The sequence below is a fragment of the Crotalus tigris genome, unplaced genomic scaffold (genome assembly GCF_016545835.1).
Source record: "Crotalus tigris isolate CLP2741 ecotype Arizona unplaced genomic scaffold, ASM1654583v1 scf7180000018265.1456218, whole genome shotgun sequence".
NCBI lineage: Eukaryota > Metazoa > Chordata > Lepidosauria > Squamata > Viperidae > Crotalus > Crotalus tigris.
The window spans coordinates 1,366,995-1,381,462 of NW_024096912.1; the positions used below are offsets into that span (position 1 = coordinate 1,366,995).

Below are 14,468 nucleotides of genomic sequence, written 5' to 3' on the forward strand. Positions count from 1 at the left end.
TTCCTGATTATTCTGTATTAATATTATTATTTATTAGAAGAAAAGGCACAACAGTGGCAACAGAAATGCCTAATTAAAAAAGGCTTTTACGCTGTCTTTATTTCCAGATGAAATGAGGCAAAGTATGTAACTTATTAAGAAGTTTAACCATCCCGCAAAAACCCTAGTAAATCAGCTTTCCAGAACTGGTAAATATAAGGCTTCCAAACCATTATTGATTGCAGGCTGTTTTTAGGTTTCATAACCAAAACCAGAACCAGGAAGAATCCATTGTAACACATGCAATTTAACTTTAAAACATGTGTGAAGACTGCCAGATTGCAAAGCACTAAAGACTGAATTTAACAGTAATTTTAAGGAATTCCGAAAGAAAGCTTTCAACAATGCTAAGACAGATTTAGCATATTTAGAGAACATCTGAAGTTGCTATTGCCATGGAAATTTCTACTAAGCTCTTACACAACTGCAATCAGAAGTAACAGCAAATGTGAATGAGCTTACAATAGCATACAAATAGAGAGTAACTGCTTAACATAAACTGCTAGCATTATAACAAAGATTTACAGATATAAATCTGTAAACAGAGGGATAGAATCAAGATCACGTGAAATATTAATACCACTTTACAATGCCTTGGTAAGGCCACACTTGGAATACTGCATCCAGTTTTGGTCACCATGATGTAAAAAAGATGCTGAGAGTCTAGAAAGAGTACAGAGAAGAGCAACAAAGATGATTAGGAGACTGGAGACTAAAACATATAAGGAACGGTTGCTGGAATTGGGTATGTCTAGTTTAATGAAGAGAAGGACGAGGGGGGACATGATAGCAGTGTTCCAATATCTCAGAGATACCCATATCTCAGAAAAAAAACTAAATCAACTGCTAAACATAAGCAAGTTATTACTTGAAAAGAAGCGCAATATTGAATCTGATATGCTATAAAATTTACAGGTTACCTATCTCTGTTTCATGTTTATTATCCAATGTCACACAAAGACGTGACATTGGATAATAAACATGAAACGGAGATAGGTAACCTGTAAATTTTATAGCATAAAAAGTTAAATAGGACCAAGAATAAAGTTCAAATCAGAAATGAAAGCCAAAAACCCTACCAGTGCATTTGGCTATTAGTATTGCCATATCAACATTGCAAAGAACAACAACCTTTCAGAGATGATAAATCAAAGCCAGCAGACACACACTTAAAAAGTTGTACTGAATAAAAGATCATTCCCAATGGAATGATATCTGTAATTGAAAAGAGTAGCAAGGTATGTTGGGTTTCTGTGTTGTGGAAATGAAATAGCATTAACCCAGGGGTGTCAAACTGGTGGCCCGCAGGCCGGATGCATCGCAAACAGGCCATGCCACCCAGCTCCGCAAAGGCAAAAAATGTCATGATATGTCACAATACGTCATGTGACACGATTGAGTTTGACACCCGTGCATTGGTACTTTTCCTTCATTTTCTCAGCTTTTCCTGAATAAGGATTGCTGCATCTTTTGTATAGCAGGTCTTTCTCACTAGCATAATGATTATAACATTTGCCTGACATGCAGAAAATCCCCTTATTTGGAACCATGAAGATGGATGAATGGATGATAGACCGACAGATAGACAAAATTTCTTTGCCTAAACTATATACTGAATGACCTATTTTCCTGCTAAATTTTAAGTAGTCTACCAGTATTATTTCATAATTTTTCCACCCACTTGAAGTTAAACAAGTGTTATATTCATTATGAAGCAGACTTCATTCAGAAAAAAACTGGGGAAATGCAATTTTTTTGTTTCTTTTAAAGCAAGTTATTGCGCATATTAATGCTTTAATTATATATATATAAATTAAACTGTGTGCGTGTGTGTGAGAGAGAGAGAGAGAGAGGGAGGGAGGGAGGGAGGGAGGGAGAGACAGACAGACAGACAGACAGACAGACAAGGACTGTTCACAGAAGTAACTAGACTAGCAACTAATTTTCCTAGGATGAAACTTAATAGGACACAATAGCAAGAGAACTGTCCAATCCAAACCAATTATTTTGCAAGCTGCTGAGTCAAGAGCAGGAGCATCTTAAGAGTGCAATGCAGATATGCCAATAGTTAGAAGATATGCCCATAGTTGATGACTTCTTATTGTAGGAGGGTAGTGTAATTCTATTTATGAGTAAGTCCTACTAAAATCAAACTTTGCAAGATACCAGGAGACTAGATTTCAATCTTAAGACAGCACCAATAGTTCCATAAGGTACTTTCATGCAACTGTCTTCTGATCCGCTCATTAAGCAACAACTCAAAGGTTCAGCACATCTGCTCTGAAGTTATTCTAAGTTTTTTTAGCATTATTTTAATAGGCCCAATACAAAGGTAAGAGGACCCACATTAACACTATGGTTAAAAGTGTTAAATGAGAAGCCAGGATATCATATACTCTAGTTCTGCTTTATACATGAAAATCAGCCTCTTTCTTTCAGCCTCAGGAAGAAGGCATTGACATGCTACTTCTGAAAATGTTGTCAAGAAAATTGCATGGACTTCCATCTGGAGTCACCAGGAGTCAGGGTTGACAATAATACATATCTGGATTGAAACAATCTGAATGACTAAGAGATGGTAGCAGGATTTAGGATTTTGAGTTTGTATTTGGTATCACCCTATGATAACAGTGATAAATCTTTTCTTGTGTGTATAATAGATGTATGTAAGCTTTCCAAATGTATATTTATTATATATGTGCATATATGTATGGACATATATAATAAATTCTGTAATTTTTATTGAGCAACATTTTTCAGAACCTCAGAACACGTTACTTTAAAGCAGATTTTAAATTATTTCATTAATGATAATAGCTTTAATTTTTACTATTACATTTATGTAGAATTTCTCCCTTAGATGCATTTTGGGTTCAAAACCTTTTTAAAATGCAATTCAATAAAATTCATTCATAGATGTATTGCTGCTCTGATTCGGGTAGAAAAAATATGTTGGAACTGTCCTAGAAGGAATCTGAACATTCCTAAACTATTGTATGCTAAAAATGAAGGATTGTGACACAGGCTTGGTGATACTATGGAAACATAGACAATAATATATCTATATTTGTATACTATCCATATCTGTATCACTTTACCTACAAGTCTATGCTAAATCTATATTTTGACGTCATAATAGCTGCTTTTGGGGGGGCGGGGGAAGGTTCAGTTTTATACTACATGCATTACTCTTTGTGTGTAGGTATACGTGTGCACCTTACACTGAATGTTGGCTCCTGGCAACTGCCTGGACTGATATCTGCAAGACTTTTAGAAATGACTTGCTATTGCTTGCTTCTTGGGAGAGAGGGAGAGAGGGAGAGGCAGTGGGAGAGAGGGAGGGAGGGAGAGAGAGAGAGAGAGAGAGAGAGAGAGAGAGAGAGAGAGAGAGAGAGAGAGAGAGAGAGAGAGAGAGAGAGAGTTACCCAGCTAGCTTTGTACCTATCTCAGGACTAGAACTCACAGTATCCCTGTTTCTAGCCTCATGCTTTAAACACTTCACCAAACTGACACTCATATATGCCTTGCTTACTATGGAGAACAAAATGAAACTCTATAATTTTCAAATACCATAAAATGGTGCTATACTTTTCCAGCCATATTTGTAGATCAGGTTTGTGTTTCTAAATTAAATTTGAAAGGTTGATCTGTTGCTGAGTCTGCCTACTAGCAAGATGGATTTGGGCCTCTATTTGCCCCTGAACTTAATTTGGCAACGTGGGAGACTTCCTTGCCTTCAAAAGGCTTTGAGAGGTTTTGGATTCCTGAGTAGGAACCTATACTTCACTTCCACAAATCTTTCAGGCAGTTTAGCTGCTTTGGTGATGAGCTTTGGGATTTGATTAAATACATACTCCTGTAAGTATGCAGTAAGCTTTAGACAATTGCTCAAGGAGTATCAGTTTCTTCAATCCTTGCTATGTCTTGCTCTCTTTAGGACTGGGCAAACTTTACATACCTAATTAGATCATCTTAAAGAAGTTGTGGTAAGGTCCAGGCATTTCCTGAACAGATTGCTATTCTCCATGATCTTTATCAGTAGCAAGTGCACTCAGTTGTGATTGCAGGCAATGCTTCTTTTAATGCCACTTTAGGATATGACATAGTATTAGCTGAAGGACGTGATAGTGCACCCTCTCTTCAAAAGCTATTTTTCAATTCAGTGGTAAGTATTGCTACTCTTTTATTTTCCTTGAGAAGGCCATATACAATGGTTGCAGAAAGGTGTTCATTAAGTCAGGGTTTGGAACTGAATGTTGGACTCAATCAGCATTATTCACTTCAGTCAGACCTGAATGCAATGATTATGACCCTCCTTATCCGATTGGATCTCCCAATAGCATTTTATCTTTACCACAGAATCTTTTTGGATTGCTACAAGGTTGGGATTGAACAGCACTGATTTACAGTGATTCTTCTTCCCGAGTATGCAAGTCCAGTTATATATTGTAGAGGTTGCTTGGAGAGTGTTTAAGTCTTCTCTACCCATTTCCATGCTAGTTAATATCTAATGAAACTTCTGCAAAAGATGGCCTATCTGTTTGGAGTGAGTTATCATTAATATGCTCAAGATACCCAATATTCCTTATTCAATATTGACATTAGAAAGGCCGGAGTGCTTGAAACTGAACTGTAAACTTTATAGAATGCAAAGTCAGCTATTCATTGTAACCTAGTTCTTTTTGGCAAGTTACCATACTTACAAAATACAATACTTATTTTTATAAACCTATGAATATTTCAGTAAGAACAGCATTTGAGACAGCTGGGAGAAATAGTAGTCTCATGCTTCCACAATATTTCAGAATGCTCAGAGTATTTTTGGCACATCTTCTCCAAATACAAATGAAGAAAGCAGGGTATTATGTCTGCTCAGTTAAAAAAAGTACCGTATATGCCGGCGTATTAGGTGACCCGGCGTATAAGACGACCCCCGTCTTTATAGCCGGGCCGCATTCCTAGAACGTCGTCTTATACCCCGGAAACTACCAGTATTTCCGGCATATAAGACGACCCCCGTCTTTGGCGCCGATTTCAGCGCTCGCGGAAGTCGTCTTATACGCCAGCATTTACGGTATGCTATTGTATCTTTCATATAAAATTGACATATTTATAGATATTATGGACAACCATTCCTGATGAACATAGGACATATAGGGGGATCTAATAAAAATTGTAAGCAGCTAGATAGTGTTTATTCTTTGATAAATATTTGTTTTCTGTGACAAAAGTTGATTGTCTGTATTCCCTCCTCAAAAGGAGTCAGGGGTGGTGGTTTTGTAGAAAAAAATATCTAATAACAATAGCACTTAGACTTATATACTGCTCCAAAGTGCTTTACAACAGTCTCTGAGCGGTTTACAAATGTTAGTATATTGCCTCCCACAATCTGGATCCTCATTTTACTGATATCGGAAGGATGGAAGGCTGCATCATCCTTGAGCCAGTCAGAACCAAAGTCCTGGCAGTGGGCAGAGGTAGTCTGCAATACTGCAATTACTGCGCCACCAAGGCTCAGTAATTAATTAAATAAATTAAATAGACAGCAAGCCCAAGACAAAAGTAAAGAAGAGGAAAGTCCCTGTTGTTACACATAAATATATACATACAAACAAAAGTGCATATTTATACATAGCCATAAAAAATGCAGTGATTATAATGGAAATGCAAGCTTGATAGTCTTGATTGTTTATTCACAAATACACTCCAATAAGTTACACGGACTTAATCCCCAGAGAGGAGCTAGGTCTTAGTGGTATCATATTTAGGCTGCAAAAATCTAGAAAACAATGAATTGGCAGTCAAGCGATAACTAATGTCATCTAAATGATTATCTAGGTAAGTCAATTTTTTAGCCATTTTACAACTAAGTTTCCAATTTACAGCTGCCTTCAAGCTCTCTGGAATATGTATTTAATTGAAAACTGATTACTTTTTATTCTTCACCTTTAACAACAATCACACATGAATTAGAAATTTTTGTAAAAGGTGTGTAAAAATGACTGCAGGAAGAGTTTATCAGAAATAGATGCTTATAATCCTTTTCCAGAGTTCCAGAAGTTGCAAATCATATTAAACAGACAATGTAATCCAGGCAATAGAATTTTTTTAAGAAAGTAAACAATATAGATAAAGAGCAAATAAATAAAATTTTCCCAAATAGTTAAATGATCAATTTGCAATGTTTAGGTTTTAGGGTTCTGAATATCTCTCTTCTTGTAAGGTACTGAATGAGAAACACATTTAAATTTCAAGCACCATCTACAGAATTTTTAGAAAAAATTAGGTTTCTACCACATTTTTATCACACCATTTTCATTCTGCCACTAAAATCACTCTAGTTTTAGAACAGAAAAAAACAATTTATTGGGATTGTTATAAACAATCTGACTTTTGTGAACTATGTTGCAGAAAGAATTATCGCACAAGATAATTTCCATTTCATAATCTGTGTATTTCATAACAAAAGAAGCATCAAACACAACCAATATGCAATGCAATGAATCCAAGATCAACTGAATTGATCTTCCCAATGAGTGAAAATAAATTAACACTCAATATGATAATGAACAAAGAACAATTTGAATGGAGTTTCAATATTCTTCCCATTATGGTATTGTTGCATTCTATGCTGGGCACAAATAAAATGAAGTAAATATGATTCTTCAAATCATATGTTTATCTCAATAGTGCTGCTACTATAAACAAAGTATGTAAATTCATAAAAATTCACAATACATGCATTACAAAATTTGGCCTTTCCAAATATATTGCATTTTTATAAGTGAGAAAACTCATATTAAAATGACATGTGAACTTGCCTTAAAACTAATACATTGTGAAACAGTTCATCTAGAATACATAAGAACACCGTAATTGGTACTTCTACTTGAACATCTCTTTTTTCCAAATAAAAATATTTTCCCCCATAATTTATGTTCCTAGTGAAGCAGAAGAGTAGATAAAACACAAAAGCAGGACAAATGAAAAATGACATCATCTAATGGACTGATGAATTACATGAATTTCAGTCTATCCTATTTCACTTTTATGTGCACTCATATATACAGTGGATATAAAGCCACACACCCCTGTTAAAATGCCAGGTTTTTAAGATGTAAAAAACCCAGACCACTTCAGAATTGCTTCCACTTTTAATATAACCTCTAAGCTGTATAATTCAATTGAAGAACAAACTGAAATCTTTCAGGGGAAAACTAACAATAAAAAACTTACAATAACCTAGTTGCATATGCGTGCATATCCTCTTATAATAGGATGTGACTGTGTTCAGAATTAACCAATCACATTCAAACTGGTGTTAAATAATGGTCAGTACATGCCTGCCATCAATTAAAGTGACTCTGATCAAGCCCTTATAACTTTCAGTGGTTCTGCTAGTATTTTCTGATAATTACTCAGTTCCCTTTTATAGCAAAAGATATGAACTTTGGACAGCTGAAAAAGCATTAAAGCAGGGGTGTTAAACTGCTGGCCTGTGGGCCGGATATGTCATGCCAAAACCATGCCCATCCCATTGCTGGCAATGGGAAAAAGTAGCGATACGTCACGACACATCACGTGTCGTCGCGAGCTTGACACCTGTGCAATAAAGGGATCTCATTGTTGAAAGGTATCAATCAGGAGAAGGGTACAAAAACATTTCCAAGGTATTAGATATACCATGGAACACAATGAAGACAGTCATCAATCAGTGGGACAAAATGCCACATTATCAAACTCTGGATGTCTCTCCAAAACTGATAAAAAAAAAAAACCAATGGCTGCCAAGAGGCCTACAAAATTCAGAGAAAACCAGAAATGTGATAGATAACTATATTTCCCCCATCCAGAACACAGGAAAGCATGAAACAGATCAACTCACTTAAAAACACAGATCAAATTACTTTTTCCGATGTTATTTTGCCTCTGTAAAATTTAATGAATGATGCAACACTATCTCAGAACAAAAGTCCATACTTATACAAGGACTTTAAAAAAAATAGTCACTAACAATTTTAAAGCTTCGAGTAATTCTTACAAAATACACAAGCATACATTAAAATCCTTGCTAGAGCACTATTACCAGTATTATAGCTTAGAAAAATCTCTTCATCCCAATCTTAAAAATTCTTTAAGAGAATAAAAGAAAAGCAACTAGAATATATGTATTTAAAATGCTTTGGAAGCATATCAGTACTGTAGGTTTTGAGTATTTTCCTTCCTTCCTTTTTCAAATTAAACAAGTTTTCTCTGTCCAGTTTTATCTGACTCTAGGGCTCAGTGCTCATCTCCACTTCTTGGACAGAGGAGCTAGTGTTATCTGAAGACTTTTTCTGTGGTCATGTGACCAGCATGGGTACATGCCAAAGGTGCACAGAACACTGTTACCTTCCCACCAAAGTGGTACCTATTAATCTACTCACATTTGCATGCTTTCAAACTACTAGGTCAGGTTTGTCAAATTGGTGGCCCATGAGCCAGATGCATCACATGCAGGCCATGCCCATCCCAGCTCCGCAAAGGTAAAAAATGTCTTGATACATCATGATATGTCACATGACGCAGTCAAGTTTGACCGCCCATATACTAGGTGGACAAGAGCTGGGGCAGGAATGGGAGCTCACCCATTGTGCAGTGCTTGGGTCTCAAACCTGGGCTGTCAGCTTTACAACTGACAAGCTCAGTGTCTTTAACCGCTGAGCCATCACACACCCCTTTTTAACCTCCGTTAAATAGCATCACTGAGCAGAGAATATTGAAAATACTGGATAAATTCTGATATGATACCTCAATGTCCCTGTCCAAATCATGTGGGTTGAATAATACAATAGCAAAACATTACTTGAACTATCAGTCATAAAATTAAGCATTTATTTTCCTTTCTTAATTTTGTAATGTTACTTTTATATAGAATTTTCCTACGGGATATTTGAATCTATGACATATCAATTTTCATTACAGAAAACTGAAAATTTAAAATTTTCAAAGGTTTATCTGTATTAGTATTTTTAAGAAAAGGTAATTGATTCTTGTAGCACTTTAAAAAATAAATATATTTATCAGCAATAGATTGTGCATTAATACCTGTTATTCTTTATGGTACCACAATACTTCACATATTTGTTTCCATGTTTTAAGCAATCTACCACTTTGGGAACAGTCTGTGTTGCTCTGGACCACCTTGACCCATCATTGTTTTTCTTCTGAATCAGTACTTAAATTTCTGAAACATGTTGCATTAGTGCCCTCAAATTTTTAAAAGAATGCTTCACTTAATGAATGCAGCATCTCTTCAAAGATGGTTTCTGCAGCACATGTGATTCTTCATCCTAACTGCAAGACAAAACAGCCACAATGATTGGCTTCAAAAGCTTATGGCCTTCAGTAAACAAAAGAAGCTTTACTCTCTAATGTTTCAGGTAAGCTCCTGGAATCAATGGAAGAAGCTCTAGAGTATGGCAAAATTATTTGCTGCAGAGAATCACATCTTCTTCTCACCTTGATTAAGAGAAAGAATTGTTTCCATGGTATAAAGAACTGCATTAAACCAAAATCCAAGCAGACTTTCTCTGGCATCTGTTGTTTAAGTTTTAAGCTTAGGTTCATCTAAAGCCAGTTCATAGTCCCAAACAGCTATCATTAATTCCAAAATTGGGATGCTAATCCACTTTAGGGTTTAAAGAGCAGAAATTTATGTTTAAATATCCTTTCCCTAAAAACAAAAGAAGGAAAGACTCATATCCTTGCAAGTACCCCTTTCTCCATAGCAAGTATTGAGTTACATATTTTTAGCCTATCATCTAAACCAGGGCTTTTCAACCTCTTCACCCATTGTACCACTTTTAGGATAAGGCAATATCCGAGTACCACCAGTTGCCCAGCAAGATGTCAAAAACTTGATGACCCCCCCAAAAAAGGGAAAAAAATATAAAGTACAGGTAGTCCTCGACTTATAACAATTCGCTTAGTGACTGTTCGAAGTTACAACGGCACTGAAAAAAGTGACTTATAACCATTTTTCACACTTATGACTGTTGCAGCTTCCCCAGGGTCATGTGATCACCTTTTGCAACTTTTTGACAAATGAAGTGAATGGCCAGGGGGGCGTGGCCAGCTCATCACTCAGGTTGCAGGGTACCTATGAGGGGTGCGGGCGGGGGATATGGGGGGATCCGAGGGTCTCTGGTGGAAGGGGGTGGGACAGGAATGGTAGCCGTCCCTCCCTCCTTCCCTCCCTCCCATTGTCCCTTCCTTTCTTTTTTCCTTCCTTCCTTTCTTCCCTCCCTCTTTGTCTCTTCCTCCTTCACTCCCTCCCTTCCACTGTCCCTCCCTCATTGTCCTTTCCTTCCTTCCTTCCCTCTTTGTTCCTTCCTTCCCTCCCTCCCTTCCATTGTCCCTTCCTTCTTTCCTTCCTTCCTTCCTTCCTTCCCTCCCTTTGTCTCTTCCTCCTTCATTCCCTCCCTTCCACTGTCCCTCCCTCATTGTCCTTTCCTTCCTTCCCTCTTTGTTCCTTCCTTCCCTCCCTCCCTCCCTTCCATTGTCCCTTCCTTCCTTCTTTCCTTCCTTTCTTGCTTCCCTCCCTTTGTCTCTTCCTCTTTCCCTCCCTCCCTTCCAATGTACCTCCCTCATTGTCCCTTCCTTCCTTCCTTCCCTCTTTGTCCCTTCCTCCCTTCCCTCCCTCCCTCCCATTGTTCCTTCCTTCCTTCCCTCTCCCCCTCTCATTGTCCCTTCCTTCCTTCTTTCCTTCCTTTCTTCCTTCACTCCCTTTGTGTCTTCCTCCTTCCCTCCCTCCCTTCCATTGTTCCTTCCTTCCCTCCCTCTCTCCCTCCCATTGTCCCTCCCTTCCTTTTCTTCCTTCCCTCCCTCTTTGTCTCTTCCTCCTTCCCTCTCTACCTTCAATTGTTCCTTCCCTCCCTCTCTCCCTCCCATTATCCCTTTCTTCCTTCTTTCCTTCCTTTCTTCCTTCTCTCCCTTTGTGTCTTCCTCCTTCCCTCTCTCCCTTCCATTGTCCCTCCCTCCCTCATTGTCCCTTCTTTCCTTCCTTCCTTCCTTTCTTCCTTCCTTCCTTCCCTTTGTTCCTTCCTTCCTTTCCTCCCTCCCTTCTATTGTTCCTTCCTTCCCTCCCTTTGTCCCTTCCTTTTTCCACCCCTCCATACCCAGGAAGGGATAAGGGGAGGGGGACAGGCTGCCAGCATGGCTGGTGGCTGTGCTGCTGGTGGCCATGGCAACATGCCAAACCTGCCTGTGCACATGCAGAGGCAGAGGCAGAGGCAGAGGAGAGCTCTGCTCAGCTTACTTGCTCATGCTTTGCTGGGAAACATGCCGCTTGCTAATTTAGCAGAAGTGCCAGGATCAGCGCCAGGCTACAGCTGATTTGCGCTTCTGCTAAATTAGCAAGCAGCATGTTTTCCAGCGAAGCATGAGCAAGTGAGCTGGGCAGGAGCCCAGGAGAGCAGCTACAGCTGATCTGCACTTCTGGGCTGCTCTGCAGAAGCATGGATCAGCTGTAGCTGCGTGCCCCGATCCTGGGCTCCTGCCCAGTTCACTTGCTTGCGAATTGGCGTTTCTGAGCACACACCGATTCGCACCCCTTCATTCTTCTGAATGAAGAATTTTAGGGGGTGTTGAAAGTGAGACAGACTTAGGGCTGTATTAAGATCATAGATGTAAGGAGAGGGGAAGGGAGGCGAATTTGGGGTGGAGCAGAAAATATGGGGGGGGAAGGCGTTAGGAAATAAACACCAAAGGTACATGGTGTCTTGCAAGGTATTCCCGAGTGTTCCGTAATTGTTTTTCTTCTCTCTTCTGCACAAGAAAAACTTTTGCGACGTAAATCTGAAACCAAGTGTTCTTGTGAGGTGGCTCAGGAGGTCCTTGGGAGAGGCGAGGACAAGCTTGGCGTTTCCTCTCTCCTAATCCCCTTTTTCTTCCCTTTCCCGGCCTGCCTGCAATCTTAGCTCGCGGCTCTATGGCTTTTCTTTGCCTAGCCTAGCCAAGCATTCTTCCGCCTGCCCCGTTCCTGAGAGCAGAAGCACCAAGGAGGTACAGCAGAAACACGTAAAGGCGAGAACTAAAAAACAAAACAAAAACAGAGTTCCAGCCAGCAGAGGCTTGGTAGCCCGGCTGCCGAGGAACAGGAGAGCACAAAGCCAAGGAGAAGAAGGTGGCAGTTTCTTCCCAAAGGGGGCTCCTTTTTTCCACCCCTTCCCCTGGGTTTGTGGGGGAGTTTCTCATCTCCAACATTGACAGGTGCTCCTTGCAGCCCACCGGGAGCTTTCTTGCCCCCTTTGCTTCTCCCCCAGCTTTCGTGAGGATTGTAGTACCCTTGGAAAGCTGATTATGCTTTGAAACTTAGGAGAAGAGGAGGAGTCCCTTCCTCCTTCCCTCCCTCTCTCCCTGTCAAGCCCCCGCAGGTTCGTTGTGAACGGCCAGGGGAAGGGTCGAGGACGACATGTGGAGCAGCAAAGGAGACCAGCAGCCAGCACCATTCTACCTGGCAGCTTGGGTGTTGGCTCCATGGGCGTCCCGACCAACAGCTGAGCGGCTCTGACTTCTGGCCACCAAACAGCTGAGTCCTCTGGGAGGCAACGTGAGGGGCCTGAGGGGTGTCGCAAGCTCACGGGGGGGAAGGAAAAGAAGACAGAAGAGAGTGAGGCCGCAACAGAGAGAGAGAGAGAGAGAGAAGGGGGAAAAGGAGGGGCGGTTGGGATGTTGGTGCTCAGGGCCGCGATGAGCGGTCTCCAACCCCTTCCTGCCAAGGGAGTGGACGGCTCTGTCTCCTGTCAGGCTATCGCTTGTTGTGAAGTAAGAAGAGGGGAAGGGTGATATGGATCCTGCTGACCTGCATGCACAAGAAGAAGTCAATCCAGTTGCTGCACAATGAGTCCCTGGGGAGGGTGGGGTCTTGCTCTGCACCTGCGCTCTTCACACGCCTCCTGCAGGGCACATTTGGTAGAATTCATGGAGGCTGCCGCCAAGCAGCATGTTTTCCACAAACAAGTGAGCTGGGAAGGAGCGCAGCGGGGGGAGGAAGGCGACGCCGTGAGGGGGAAGAAGGTGACACCGCGTACCACCAGCCAGGTGGTTGAAAAGCCCTGATCTAAATTGTATGGTGCAATACAGCAATAAAATGATTGCAGTCATAAAAACAGCTAATAAATCAAATAAAAACAACTGAAAAATTCAAATACTTTTTTTTTCAAATAATCAGATTGTAAATTTTTGCTATAGTCAAATCAGTATACACATGGCATAATTCTTTTGGATATTCAGAATACTATGGATACTATGGTGACACATTTCTCATTAAAACATAGGAACAGATTATTACTAGATAATGCACTTCTTTTAGAGCCAGTATTCTAAATGCTTTTTTACACAGGAAAAGAACACCATGCCAAAAAGTCCAGTCAGCTGCCAAGAAGAAAGACCTCAGTGACCTCTCAGCTTAAAACATGGGAAATAAAAAAATACCAAGACAGTATAGAAAATCACACATGATATTGAAAGCTTGGCAATAATGTTAAAATTGAAGAGTAATCCATTATAACTAAACGTGAGGGATTCAGGACTGATAAATGTTCTTCTTTATATGATACTTTGTATATTGGAACTAATATATTTGGGATAATAATTGTTTAAAAAAGACCGAACAATCTCATAAAGGATCAACAGCTGTTAATGTTGATGGTTGTAGACTCTGCCCAGAATAACAAGCAATTGTCTATAATTATATAATAGGTATTTGGGAGTCAAAATGGAAAAAAAATCTGTCTTCATAACCATGTGGATGACTTTTCTGAAGGCATCTCAATGGACCATGTGAGATACAGATTGCTGGGCTAGATGGGAAACTAACTAAATTTAACAGGTTTCTACTTTTCATTATTTTTATGCTTGAAATAAACTATAATTAAATGCAAGTTGTAAAACTTGTAACATACAACTCACGCATGTTATACAATTTTAAAATGTTGCAAATATTACTGCAAATAATAAAATACAAATAAAATTAGCTGCACAAGTATACAGTCATATGTTAGACTAGGAAGGAATCAAATCCCAAGATAAATTGCAAATCAGTCATGAAATGTGTAGTGGTTGAGGTCGGAATAGAGCAGTGTTTCTCAACCTTTTTAATGCCGCGACCCTCAACTGGTCGTAAGTCGAGGACTACTCAACCGGTCATAAGTCGAGGACTACTCAACTGGTGCAGCACCGTTTGCAGAATGGGACTTTTGGCGGGCTCAGCAGGGCAGAGACAGCCTGGACAATTCCTATTGGCTTTTGAAAGCCAATAGAATTAGACTCTATTCAAGAGAGTCTATTCTATTGGCTTTCAAAAGCCAATAGAATAAAAGGGAGTAGCACAGCTAAGTAAAAGGGGGAAAAAATGGCGGACTGCATTGTTTGGCGACCCCCGTGAA

The 14,468-nt window shown here is 39.7% G+C and overlaps 1 long non-coding RNA gene across 3 annotated transcripts in view; it reads right to left on the reverse strand.

Moving 5' to 3' along the window:
- The window catches only part of LOC120310684, a 234,548-nt gene that overhangs the window by 201,002 nt on the left and 19,078 nt on the right, over positions 1-14,468 (reverse strand). The window lies entirely within an intron of this gene.